Source organism: Andrographis paniculata, unplaced genomic scaffold (assembly GCF_009805555.1).
Source record: "Andrographis paniculata isolate CXL003 unplaced genomic scaffold, ASM980555v1 Contig75END, whole genome shotgun sequence".
NCBI lineage: Eukaryota > Viridiplantae > Streptophyta > Magnoliopsida > Lamiales > Acanthaceae > Andrographis > Andrographis paniculata.
Window position 1 is genome coordinate 913,235 of NW_026137612.1, and position 15,230 is coordinate 928,464.

The following is a 15,230-nucleotide window of genomic DNA, read 5'->3' on the forward strand; positions in this document are numbered from 1 at the left end:
TTTTTATTTTTAATTTTTATATTTTATATTTTTATATTTAAAAAAGTAAAAATTATTAATGTAGCGGCCACGTGACGCTGACACGACGGATATGTTGATAATTTTTTTCTAATTTTTTAATTTAAAATTTAAAATTTTATTATTTTATTTTATTTTTATATATTTAATTTTATTGTTTATTTAAAATTAAAAATTGTCTACGTGTCAGCCACGTAGAACTAATTTGGCCAACACGTGTCATCTAATTTGCTACACAGATACCACATAGGCATTGAAGATTAAATTGAAAAGAAATTCAATTACGAGACTATTTTAAGACATCTCTAATTACGAAACTAAAATGATAAATGAATCTAATTACGGGACTAAAATACAGTTTACCTATAATTGTGTTAATAGTAAAATAATTAATGTACTTCATTTCAAATATGAAATGTCATTATTATCTAAAAGAATTAGTGGATTATTTAAATTTTCAAATAGGATTAATATCCAAATAATTAGAATGCAATTTAATTAATTTATATTTTTAAAGTATAGATATACAAAAATATATTACTAACGTTCCATAATTAAGTATTTATTTGCTTTTTGCTTATCGAACTTTGATATTAATCTTATTTTCAAAAATAGTACTACCTCCGTCTCACATACCGTGTCTGCTACAATGTAGATACAGTATTTTAGGAGTTGTGTTATTAGTAGATAATTAAGAATGTATTAGTGAAAATAATTATCCTATAATATAAATAACTATAAATTAATATTAAGATAACTAATTAGTTTAATTAAAATTTTAAAAAAATAAAATTAAAAAGTTTAAAAAGAGATTAAAGTGTATAATCATTTTCCAAAAAAAGAAAGTGACATAGTATATGGGACAAATAGAAACGGCAACGTGGACATGGTATATGGGACGGAGGGAGTATAAATTAAGAGAAAAAAAACTAAAAATATCTCTATTAATATTGTATAATAAAAATGCAATAATATTTGTATAAAATACTATACAAATGTAAATGTATTTTTAATACTAATTACAATAAACGCATAAAACAAATAGTTACTTTAGGGCATCTTTAACCCAACGTCATACATGACACTGGATTGTAGATTTGGCGTCGGTTAGAGTCGCCAAATTTGACGCAAAAAATTGGCGATGCTACAGTTGTGTTGCACTGTAACAATGCAGTTTTGACATTTTCATTCTTTTTTCAATTTTAATATATTATATTAGTTTTTTTAATTTTTTTTATAAAAATAATATTAATTGCAGATATAAAAATTGATTTAAAATAATATAAAATATTTTTTTTGAAGTAAAAAATAAAATTGTGAGTTGGAAAAAAATACTGTAAAAATTTTATTTTTTAAGTTAAAATTGTGTAAATAGAGTTCGTAGGTTGGAGAGGATCTTATTAAAGGACTGAGAGAGTATTATATTATTATTTTCTCTATAGTATCAATAATAATTTGTATTTTGCTAATATTGATGTTATTATTTAATACTCCCTCCGTCCAATATTTATATATCTATTTGCTTTTTGCACGGAGTTTTAGAAATATTAGTATTATATTGAGATAAAGTAGAAATAAATGTAAAAATACTAAATTAACCCTCTTAGTATTGTATGATATAAAAGTAATAATATTTGTATAATATATCGTAAATTGAAAGGATATTTGTAATGTTAGGTAGATCATAGAATTACTAAAAAAGGAAATGAAAACTTTGTTATGAGACAGACTAAAATAAAAAAATGGATAGATTGTTAAGGGACGAAGGGAGTATTATTTTTAATTTATTTATTGTGTCAAAATTTTAAATCACTCTCTGAGTTCTTTGCAAGTAAATTCAAGAATGGTGAGATCATTTGTCGAAAAAATATAGTTAGTTGACTATCTTGTATATAAATAAATAAATGATGTAAATTTAAATTTTTAAATGAAATTGTCATTTAATATAGTAACAGAGTTAAAAAGTCCGTGTTTGAATTTCACCGTCCTTATTTGTCATTGTTCACCTACAAAATACTCCCTCCGTCTCAATACAATAGTCTTGTTTACTATTTTTGTCTGTTCCAAAACAATAGTCTTATTTTCATAAATAACCATATCACCGTAAAACTATCCCTACTTTTTCATTATTATTATAGAATTGTCACTATTTTTTACACTAATATACTAACAAGGGCAAAAAAGTCATTTATCCACATTTTATCAACTACCAATATAATATCAATATTCTTTAAATATTGTGTCCAACACAATAAGACTATATTTTTGGGACGGAGGAAATAGTATATTAAGAGAAACAAGTGTTAAACTTATCTTTTTAGAGAATACACTTTGAAGAAAAGCCTTCAACCCATGTTTTTATTTTTTGGGTGTGTTTGTTTGGGGGATTGGATTTTGAGTTGGGATTTGAATAGTAAAAATTTTGAATTTGAATAGTTGTATGATATGATATAAATAGATGTTGATGTGATATTTTAAATGTAAAATTAATTTTTAGTATAATATAAAAAATAAAAAATATGTGTTTGATTTGATGTTTTGGGGGAGAAATAAAATGAATAGTGAATTTAAAATCCAATCCCCCAAACAAACACACCCAAATATATTTCTCAAATTTTCATTGTATATTTGTTGTTACCTAAACTTTACCTATCTAGTTCATGAACTTGCATACTTTTAGGTACTATCATTAATATTTTCTTGAATTTTAATAATAATCCATTTTTTAGAAAATAAATAAATAAATTATTTAAGATGTCAATATAACAATGTCACAAGTCCAATCAAAGGACAACAACGATGGCATTGTTTGATATAGATAATTAAATGCTATAACCACAATTTTCAAAACAATTATAGAGTTTGTTTGATTTTATTTTGAAATTTTGACAGTGATATAAATTTAGCTTAAATAATATTTTTTTATGTAATATTTATTAAAAAATAATATATTTTATTAAAAATCAAATCGAATGAATGAATGGTAAAAAGAAAAATTATCCAAAAAAAAATTATCCAAAGAAAAATCCGATCTCCAAAGTACAACACACAGACATGTTTGAGTGTGTTGTTGTTTTACTTGTTTATTTTGTTAAAATATGAAATTGAAATTTTTTATTTTAATTATAAAGTTTCATAAATAACGTATAAATCATTTAAATAATGTAAGAATCCTATAAATCTTTTAAATAAGATAAATACTATAAATATAATATATTAATTCTTAATATATTTTAACATATTTATTTAATTTATTTTTATTATTAAATTACTACTATTATTTTGTCAAAAGTCATCAAAATGGAGAGGAAAAGTATGGAATTGGTTGCAAGGTGGATTCATGCACATACGATATGGTTTGCACAGATGTTGTCCGTACACATTGAATTTGAATTTGAAGTTGAATTTGCATTTGAATTTGCATGGCGAATGTGATAAGAATGAATATATACTCGTTCTCGTACGTGTGCGTGCATACTCTGACCAAAATTTAATACTTCCTCCGTCCCAAATATCGTGTCTGCTACTCGTACGTGTGCGTGCATACTCTGACCAAAATTTAATACTCTCTCCGCCCCAGATATCGTGTCTGCTACACTGTAAACACGGTATTTTAAGAGATGTGTAATTAGTAGATAAATAAGAATGTATTAGTGAAAATAATTATCCTATAATATAAATAATTATAAATTGAGATTAAGATAACTAATTAGTTTAATTAAAATTAAAAAAATAAAAATAAAATTAAAAAATTTAAAATGAAATTAAAGTGTGTAATAATTTTCCAAAAAAGGAAACTGAAGTATGTGGGACGGACAGAAACGACAACGTGGACATGATATCTGAGAACGGAGGGAGTATATAATTGGAAAATTGAAAAAATATAATATAATACACTATAGTCGACCATTGTATTTTGACATAATTAATTTAATTTATGGAATATTATTAATTAATTATAAGATTGAAAACAGAAACAAACAGTAAGGGTACAATGCATTTGTTCCCCAAATTCTATTACAATTTACAAATACATTTCCATCACTGTCATCTCATGTCATTCATTATGTCGAAAATTTTCAATATTGGGAGTCTACTCAATCTCAATCATGTATGCACAAATCGATTTTAATGAATATAAGTGGCTTAAGGAAGTAAGATCATAATTGTAATATATATATATATATATATCAATATAATAATGAAGGATATAAATTAAAAAACATATGTACTTCTTCCGTCCCAAAACTATAGTCTTAATTGAGTTGGACACGAGATTTAAGGAATATTGATATTATATTGGTAGTTGGTAAAAAATATAGATAAAAGATTTTTTTGCCCTTGTGAGTGTATCAGTGTAAAAAGTAGTGGCAATTGTGTAATAAAAATGAAAAAGTAAGGGTAGTCTTATGGTAATATGGTTATTTATGAAAATAAGACTATTATTTTGGAACAGAAAAAAAAATAGTAAAGAAGATTATTGTATTGGGACGGAGGGAATATAAATTATTTGCAATAAATGAAAAATAATATACACCCTCCGTCCCAATGCAATAGTCTTCTTTACCATTTTTGTCTGTCCTAAAACAATAGTCTTATTTTCATAAATAATCATATCATCATAAAACTACCCCTATTTTTTCATTTTTATTACACAATTACCACTACTTTTTACACTAATACACTCACAAGGGCAAAAAAGTCTTTTATCTATACTTTTTACCCACTATCCATATAATATCAATATTTCTTAAATCTCGTATTCAATCCAATTAAAACTATATTTATGGGACGGAAGGAGCACTATCTTTGCCTATAAAAAGAGTTATTGGTTTTTTTGTGTTGATTTTTTAATATCAATTATTATATTAATATGTAATACAAATTAAAAAAAAATTATATAAATATTTCTATTATTATTTTATAATACAAATATAATGATATTTATTAAATAAATTATATAAATATAAAAATATTTTTAATATTAAATAAAATAACGCAAAAAACAAATAATATCTGAGATATAGCTATCTTTTTTAGATAAATAAAAAGGAAAAGCAAGCATAAATGAAATTAGTATAATCAAACTGTTCTAATAAATGAAATATCTCATTTTTTTTTAGTATAATAAAGGAAAAAAATATTTGTTTAGTATTGATTTGAAATTAAAATATTGATTTGCATTTTGATTTAAATAGAATTAATTTGTGTAATATAATACTAATAGAAAGATATTTGTATAAAAATTATACAAATATAAGGATATTTTTAATGTTAAGTACAATGACGTAAAAAGACGTAAAAGGTAAATGTGACCGTTAGGCGGACAAATGAAGTATATGTTTAGAGATAAAATAATATGTTCTTCGTCCCACATAAATTATCACTTTTTATATTTTAGTTCGTCTCATATAATTTGTTATTTCTTTTTTGGAAATATAATGATACATTTTAATTACATTTTAAAATTAATAATTTATAATTTTTTAATTTTAATTAAACTATTTAGTTATCTTAATCTATAATTATTTACTAATACACTTCTTAATTATTTACTAATTATATTTTACCTAAATTCTCGTATATACCGTAACGTGGACAATTTATCTAGGACGAAGGGAGTACCCCTTTCGTTCTAAAAGAAGAGTGTTATTTGATATTTCTGTCCGTTTCAAAATAAAGTGTTATTTTCTAATATAATAATTTTACTACCTAACTAACATAATAAATATCCATAGGATTTATAATATATCACAAAAATATTATTATTTTTATATTAAACAATACCAATTGAGGTATTTTTATTTTTATTTTTTCTTTTTTTACTATATAACAAAATAATAATAATATTAAAATTTTTACAGATATATACTTTTTTTTTTCGAGACGGAGAGAGTATTAAAAAATGATACCCTTGATAAATAATGCTAATTTTTTTAAAAGTATCTCTTTAACCACAAATTTGAATTTAAATTTAATCACAATAATATATAAATCATTAATATATATGTTAAGTAAATTAAAAATTTTAAATGTAATATTTTAAATAAATTATGTATATTTGATTTGCATGCACATTTTTTTGGGGATATTTTTGTATGATTTAGCAAAAGTAATTTGTAATTTTTGTAAAAAAGTATAATCATCCAATACTAGCATCAGATACATAATTTTCTTTTATTATTTTCAATGGATTGTTTTTTTTTTTTTTTGTAATTTTTTACTTTTCAAATTTTTATTTTTCAAATTTTACTATTTTTTTTTTCATGAAAATATATTAATCCCTTTTTTTTTTTTAGAAACATCACATTCAAATTATTGTTAAAGCAATAAATCCAAACAAAAAATCACCAACCAAACATATTGCAAGGGCCTGTTTGGTTTGCATTTGAAACTGAATTTTTTTTTTTATATCATATTTTGTGAGAAAAAATAATTTTTATTAAAAATGTACAAGCTAAATAATATTATTTTTATTTGAAATAATAAAACAAACACACCTAAAAAATTTCCGAAACTCCAAAATTATCAAAACGTTTATATAAAAAAAAAATAATTAAAATAAAAATTTTGAAAAATATAAATAAATATTTAATATTCCTTTCATTGGGAATGTATATACTCGTTACTTCTTGTATTAGAATTTTATGTGTAATAAATAGTATGTAAAACTGTATTGACAAAAATGACATCTTAATAAAGAATTATATAATTATAATTTTACATGAAATGTAATATATACATTATTTTTTTTTTCGAAAACTTTAAATTAAAATAATATTTAAACTAAAATTTATATTAAAACTATAATTTCAAATCAAACAAACCCATTATTTACAATTCAGAAATAGATAGATTAATTATTAATAATTCAAAATAACAAAATGAAAAGCTTATAGTTTGGTATAATATGTTAAATAATTAGTATGTTCTTTAATGATTTGATTTGAATTTTCTTGTAATTTTAATTTTAAGAATAGTTTAAATATGATTTTTTTTTTTTTTATAGCTAAAATAGTTTTATAAAAAATTTAATTAGATGGCAAAATAAAATTTAAAAATTATTTTTCATGAAATAGCTTAAATAAAAATATTATATTCATGTATTGAATTGATAGGATTTTTTTTTATTATTATTATTATTGTTTTTTACATAGTATGATACCCATTTGAGAACAGAAACTACAGAAAACAAATCTGAACATACCATTAGTGCTTTTTATTTTATTTTATGTTAGGGGATTTTGATAATTAAAATAATTTTTTTTTCTTTTATATGTAATTATTTTAAAAATAAAGATACACATGCAAACTCATATATCAACTTTACATATTGTTTGAAGGATATCGGGAAATTTACTATTCATACAAAAATTTCTCTCCAAAAATATTAAATTAAATATTTATTTATTTTTATTATACTAAAAATTAAATTTATATTTAAAACATTATGTCAATATTTATTTATATAACATCATTCAAAATTTAAAATTTTTACTATTTAAATTCCGATCCAAAATTCAAACCCCCAGACAAACACACCCATCAGATTCTCAATTAAAAAATATATTATATATATTATTTTTTTAAAATACAATTTATTAAAATGCTATTTAAATCAAGATTAAATTCAAAATCTCTGTTTCTTTACCGCAATTTATCCAAATTTTACTATTTGGACGATATATTTTTTCCTCTCATAAAACATCCTATTAAACATTATTTTCATATCAAACTCAAACCAAAATTTTTCCAAACTCATCAATTATAAGTAATGCATTCACGTTATTATAATAATAATAATAATAATAATAATAATAATAATAATAATAAATAATAATAATAATAATAATAATAATAATAATTTGACGTAGTTGCAATGCAAATTATCTAACAAAAGAAATCATTAGCTATTAAGTACGATTATTTATCTAATTTTGATTAACTTAAAAAGTAAATAATAATATTGAATAACAATGCTATTATATGGTAAAAATTATACAATATCAAGGATAACAAACCTTACATTTACCATACAACTTTCATATAAAATAATTTCTTTAATACTTTTTTTTATATTTTAATATATTTGCATGGGTGTATTTGTTTTGTTTTTAAATTTAAAATTTAAAAATAAATATTCAATTTAAGAAAAAAAAAACATTTATTAATTGTAAAAATCAGGCTAAAAAACATTAAAGGACAGCCTAGCTAGCTAGCTAATGTTTCATTGGATTTCTAATGCTCCTATTATATACTTTATTCGTCTCAAAACTATAGTCTTATTTGAGTTGCACACGAAATATAAAAAATATTGATATTATATTAATAATTGATAAAAAATTATGAATATAAAATATTTTTTTGTCATTGTGAGTGTATTAGTATAAGTAGTGACATTTGTGTAATAATAATAAAAAAATAAAGATAATTTTATAATGATATGAGCAGGGGCGGATGTATGTGGGGGCAAGGGAGCTCCAGCCCCCCTCTCCCATCCCACCCCCTTATAATTTTTAATTTTTATTTTTATTTTTATTTTATAATATATAATATAAAAAATAATAAATAAATTAAAAAATTACAAAAAAACTGATAGAATATTTATGTGAAAATTTAAATTTTGAATAATAAAAAAATTTATATCATAATAATTTTTTGGTAATATAAAAATAAATATGAACAAAAAAGTAATAAATAATAATTAAAAAAATTTCAAAAATTTCTCAACCAAATACACCGGAAATGATATTTTTAACAACTTTTTTTTAATAAATGTTTTTATTATTTATCAATTTTATATAATACAAAATTCATCTTGTAATATGCAGTTGTCAATGTAGATTGATATTTTGTAAGATTTTTTAAATATGATAACTCTATTGATAAAATTATTGGATAAAAATAGATGATGATCGTTTCAAAATTTTAAAAATTAGCCTCCACTTTCATCCTGGTCTGGTTCCGCCTCTGGATATGAGTATTTGTAGAAATGAAACTATTATTTTGAAACAGACAAAAATAATAAATAAGACTATTGTATTGAGACGGACGAAACGTATATTTTCTAGGAACATATCTTTACTAGTAATGATTCATGATGTCTTATAAAAATGAATCACAAGTAGAAACAAAATACTAAAATAGTGTCCATATTGTGCATCAAGTTGAATGGTCAAATGCATTGTTTGTCCATTTTATTATTAGTACTATAATAAATTAATTAATTTATTTATTTATCTGTGTGAATGTGTGCCCAGAAAGCATGAACAATTGAAAATAGAAAGTGGGACAGTTGTTTTAATTTGAATAATATTCTGTCAAGTTGGTCATATTTTTATTTATATAATATAATTGCATTTGCAGTGTACTTTTGATTTTACAGCAGCAACAACAGGTGTTTGGTTTGGTCCAAATTCAGGTAACCCATTAACAACTACTCATTCTATCATCTTATTCACATTCATTCACATCTCTCTCTCTCTCTCTTCCCTTTCTCTCTCTAGATATACATACATACATATATATATATTGTATATATATAATGTATATATATATAATGTTGTCTGAATTAAGTGTATGTAATCTATTCTTGAACTCATCTGCCACCACCATTCATCCTTTGCTGATTTTCCAGCTGCATTATTATTATTATTATTATTTATTCTTTTGTCCTATAACTATGTATTTATTTATTTTTTATATGAAATTTTAAAAATATTAATATTATATTGAGATATAGTAAAAATAAAGTAAAAATGACTAAAATAATCTTATTAGTATTGTTTGATATAAAAGTAATAATATTTGTATAATATAATATAAGTTGTAAAGGTATTTGTGTAATGTTAGGTATATAGTACAGTTACTAAAAAAAATGGATACTTTGTTATAGAACAGAATAAAATAGAAAAATAAATACTTTGTTGTTAATTATTATTATTATTATTATTATTATTATAGTAGTTGTTGTTATTTGGGCTTTTACATTATTATTTTGATTGATTATAGTTTAAAATTAATTTGAAGTGAAATCTAAATATAAATTTTTGTTGTAATATATTATTATAGAATTAATTAATAAAATATTAATTATTTTTACCACTAATCACTATTTTATATATTGTATAATATTATATATATTGTGTATATAAATATATGTAAATAGATATAAGTGTGTATGCATTATATAAATATAATATATATTAGATAATGTATGTATGTATATATATATTATCTTGGGTGTGTGCGTTAGTGTATATTTCCTTTGATTAACAGATATATATATATATAGGCAGATAACTTCAAAAAGAAGTTAAGGAAAAACATACATATCTAATACGTAGCACTTTCGTGGGTGCTACGTGTATAACAATTTTCATTTGATAGTATTTTTTCATTACATTTTATGAAAAAAAAATTGTCTATTCTTATTGAAATTGTACATAACGAATAATATTGATTTTAATTTTAAATTATAATAAAACTTATTTTAAATGATATATAAATTTAAGTCTTTATCTGAATATATGATATTTTATTAAAAAAAATGTATGTTTTTATTAAAATAGTAAAAAAAATTAAATATCATTAATTTCAATTTGGAATCATAACAAAACACACTCTATGTATTAGGTAATACTTATATTATAATTGTATGTTATCAAATTAAACATGTTATTTACTTCAAATGAAAGTCTAAAAGATAATTTTATTTCTTTAATATTAAATATCTTTTGGAAAATAAAGATTTTGAATCTAGTTTACTCATTTAGGTCCTCCTCCTACTACTACTATTATGTTTCTTGTGTTTGAAAAAATATCATGATTATTTAATTAGTATATATTAATTAATAAACTTCAATAAACTGGGTAGATAACATAAAAAAAAAAAAATGATAAAAGAGCGGTAGCAACTAGAGCTGATAAAAATTGATTCAACAAGACAATCTGATAATCCGACACGAAATAATTGGATTTGGGTCAAATATTTCAACCCGATTATATATACGGGTGGACACGAATCCGACACGATAGTAATTGGGTCGGGTTAGGGTTGAGGCTCTCAACTCGAACCTGACACGACAACCCGATTATAATATATTAATATTGATTAATATATTTATTATATATGTAAAATAATCATAATTTAATAATTTTCTCATAAACTAATTTAAATTAAATTCAATTTTAAATAATTCAATCTAATTTACTCTTAAACGAATAAAAACTAACATAACACGACAATATAAAAAAAATTATTTAATTTAAATTAAAAAATTCGACTTAATTATATATACGAGTCAACACGAGTCAACCCAAACTCAACATAATAATAAACTGGTCTATATGAATCTGACACGATCATAAACGAATTGAATTAAGATCGAGTAATTTAACCCATTTAAAAATATTTAACCGGACATAAATCGACCCATTATCACCTCAGCAACTACTCCTTTTTTAGAAGGCGTCATTGGCCTTTCGATATGGGCCTACTCGATTTTTGTCATCTTCAACGGCCATATTTTCGACTTGTCGAGGAGGAGGAGGAGGAGGAGGAGGTATGTTCTCTCATTTTCATCATCTGTATTTCCTTTTCTCTTCATTTATCCTCGCCAATTTTCTTTCTCTCTCATTCGTCCCATAGATGTGAAAATAACCGATCTTCATTGTCCAGGAAATATCCCGATCGACGACACGAAGTTGTCGGCGGAGCAGATCCCCACCATCGAAGAACGGATCGCAGAAAAGGCTGAATACATGTAAGGAATTAGGGAGAAATTGCAATTATATAGCGTCAATAATAATTTATTTGTGTGGTACAGAAGAATTCGTATAAGGGCGAGTAGATTGAGAAATGATTTTAGTATTCTTGATTTGGGACTGTCGACAATCTATTAAGGAGTAGCGCATTAGGGTTATCGATTATGTGGGCACTTCTATTATCCATTTGTGTTGTTGGGGAACTATAGATAAGGATACTTTGATGCTTTTTTTTATTGCAGTTGATTGACTGTTTCGACATAGAGGAGGAAGTTCAATTCACTATGGATTTTTGCTACTCTGTTGTCCTTTCATATGTCAAATATCATTTTCTGTTAATTGAAAGTTAATAAGAACAGGTTCTCACCATGCATAGCTTATATGCTAAAATGTGATAAAAGTTCTAAAATTTCATTTTGTGGCTCAAATGAGCAAATTTTGTTTGTATTGTCTCAAAATATAATGGAGGCCTATCACATGATATTTCACTTTCTATTTGCTGAACTTTGTTTGTTGTTCTATTTCACATGCATTGTATTCTGTTAGAAAGCTTGGGGAACTGTAGGTCAGATAAAGAACTTGAACCCCAAGAGCCTGATGAAGTTTGTTCCAAGTTAAAGGAATCAGTTGAGTTAGATGTTAAGCGGGCTTGTATTTGGAACACTATAGTAAAGGCACTTGTTCGAACATGTAGCTTTCAGGTGCAACTGGAAATAGTTTTTTCATTAAAAATGGTAAAAACTTTTATCTAAACATGGCTTATCGTCTTCCGTAGAATGCTATATCACTATTTTATTCTTTGCTGCAAATTGTCCCGGACAAGTTGGGTGGCCTTGGAAACAAATAAAGAGTTACTTTATCGCGGAATCGAAAGTTATGAACATTATTGACGTATATGTTGTTACATATAAAGATTATCCGAGCTTGTACGAGTTTTCTTATACGAGTTTTTAAGTGATTTATTACATATTTAAAGCCATCTGTATCAATTTTCATATATACATCGAGCCTTTTTATTTGGTGGTTGGTTTTTTTACCTTCGTCTACGTGAAAATTTCGAACATAAGAACATAGGATGCTTTTTTATGTTCCACTGATTACAATGTGTTCGTCTCATTCACTCTTGTTAATGATCCATAACCATCAAGTAACTATTATTTTGCATTTTTTAGTGAAGTGTCACACCCTTCTTTCAGTGTGTTCAATAATGGCCGACTAAGGAGACGATGATAGGATTGATGACCGGCGGAAAAATGACGCAGGAAAATAAGGTGTCTTGGATAGGTAGTCTGCCCATAACTCTTTGTGCCTCCATTCTCGATCGCGGTAAATGTAACTCCTTCGTGTTGGTACATTAGCATCGATCATATTCATAAGCAAAGGTAACACAATTTGCAAATATTCAAGTTGTTCTTGTTCGAGTAGCCGTAATCGCATCCGTCTGCCATTTTATTAAAAAAGTTATTTAAAATATGTTTTATATTTTTTATTTGTATAAAACTTGTGTAAGTTTGGTCTTTTTTTATTTAGAATAAAACATCAGCGAAGCTAACTTTATATTAACACAAAGAGTTTCACGCAGTAAATAAAACACAATTTTTTACTAAAGTATAAAGAGTGTTATATAATTTATCCCAAAAATGCAAGCAAACATAGCTTCTATAAATTTTTCTTTTTAAAAAAAAATAAATAAAAAAAAGAAAGTGAAAACCAAACTAAAAAAAACATAGGCCCGATTGATGCTATTAGCCCATAAGTTGCTCGATTGGGTGGGTGGCCTCTTAAGTCTATTGGGCCAATTTTTATTTGGGTTTTTTTGAGTATTCAATCGCATGGAAAAGCCCACTGGTCAATGATACGCTTAAAAATAATAATAATTATTATTTTTTTTATTTTATTTTTTATATATATAAAAAACAATATTTTTATATTAAATTGTTACTTTTCTAAGTGAATAAAATACATATTACGGTGGCAATGATACTTGTTAGATATAATTAACATGTACTAATACCACAATAATATATATAAGATAATTCATTAATTATAAATCCATAGCACGGATATAAAATAGATTTGTCAACATATATTAATATTTTATATAACATACTCCCCTCCGTCCCATAATTATAATCTTAATTGAGTTGGGTACGAGATTTAAAGAATATTGATATTATATTGGTAGTTGGTAAAAAGTATACATAAAAGACTTTTTTGCCATTGTGAATGTATTAGTGTAAAAATAGTAGCAATTGTGTAATAAAAATGAAAAAGTAGGGGTAATTTTACGGTGATATGGTTATATATGGATATAAGATTATTGTTTTGAGACGAAAAAAAAAATGATAAATAAGACTATTGTATTGGGTCGGAGGAAGTATTTGTTATATTTTATATTTTATCTATAATATTTTTGTAAGTGTTAACTGGAGTAATAAGTATGACACTCATAAATCTACAATAAGCATCATAATCGAAGAAATGTATTATATTCTTTCTGTTCCGTTAAAGATGATCTTTTCTTTTTTGTCCGTTTCACACAAGATTACTCACTTTCATTTTTGGGTAAATTTATCAATCTTAAATATAATTAACAAATATAAATCAATTTAATTAAATTTATACTCCATCTGTCCCGGATACCTTGTCCACGTTGCCATTTATGTCCGTCCCACATACCATGTCACTTTTGTTTTTTTAAAATGATTACACACTTTAATCTCATTTTAAATTTTTTAATTTTATTTTTTTAAATTTTAATTAAACTAATTAGTTATCTTAATTTTAATTTATAATCATTTATATTATACGATAATTATTTTCACTAATACATTCTTAATTATTTACTAATTACACCATTCTTAAAATACCGTATCTACAGTGTAGCAGACACGGTATCTAGGATGGAGGGAGTAACATTTACTCCACTCAAAGCTTCTTTATTTTTATTTTTCTCATCAATTAACAAATATTTTTGTTTATATTTAAAACTCTATTTTCTTTTTATTTTTGTAAAACTAATTTATGCTAATAATAAATAAATAAATAAATATTTTTATTTATTTTTATCACATAAAATTTTATTCTCTATAAAATAATATTTATATGGTATAAATTAGTACAATATAGTGCTAAAAATATTTAAATATTAACAAAACTACTCATATAAAAAATAATAAAATAATATCATTCTTTCGAGTTGGCGTCGCCCAGGACCTGGTGCAGGCGAAGGGGCTTCGGGGCACTTTTCTCATTCTTCTTTCTCTCTCCTTCTCCTCCGTCAACATCTTCGTCTTCGTCATCCTGGAGCAAAGCTGTGAAATCCCACATTTGAACCCTCCATCGACGTGAGTGGCCATCCAGCAGAAGAGAAGGGGTGTTGTCTCTCCTCCCTTTTTGTCTCTACTGCTCTTCTACACGCTGACAGCTCGGCCGGCAGTGGGATC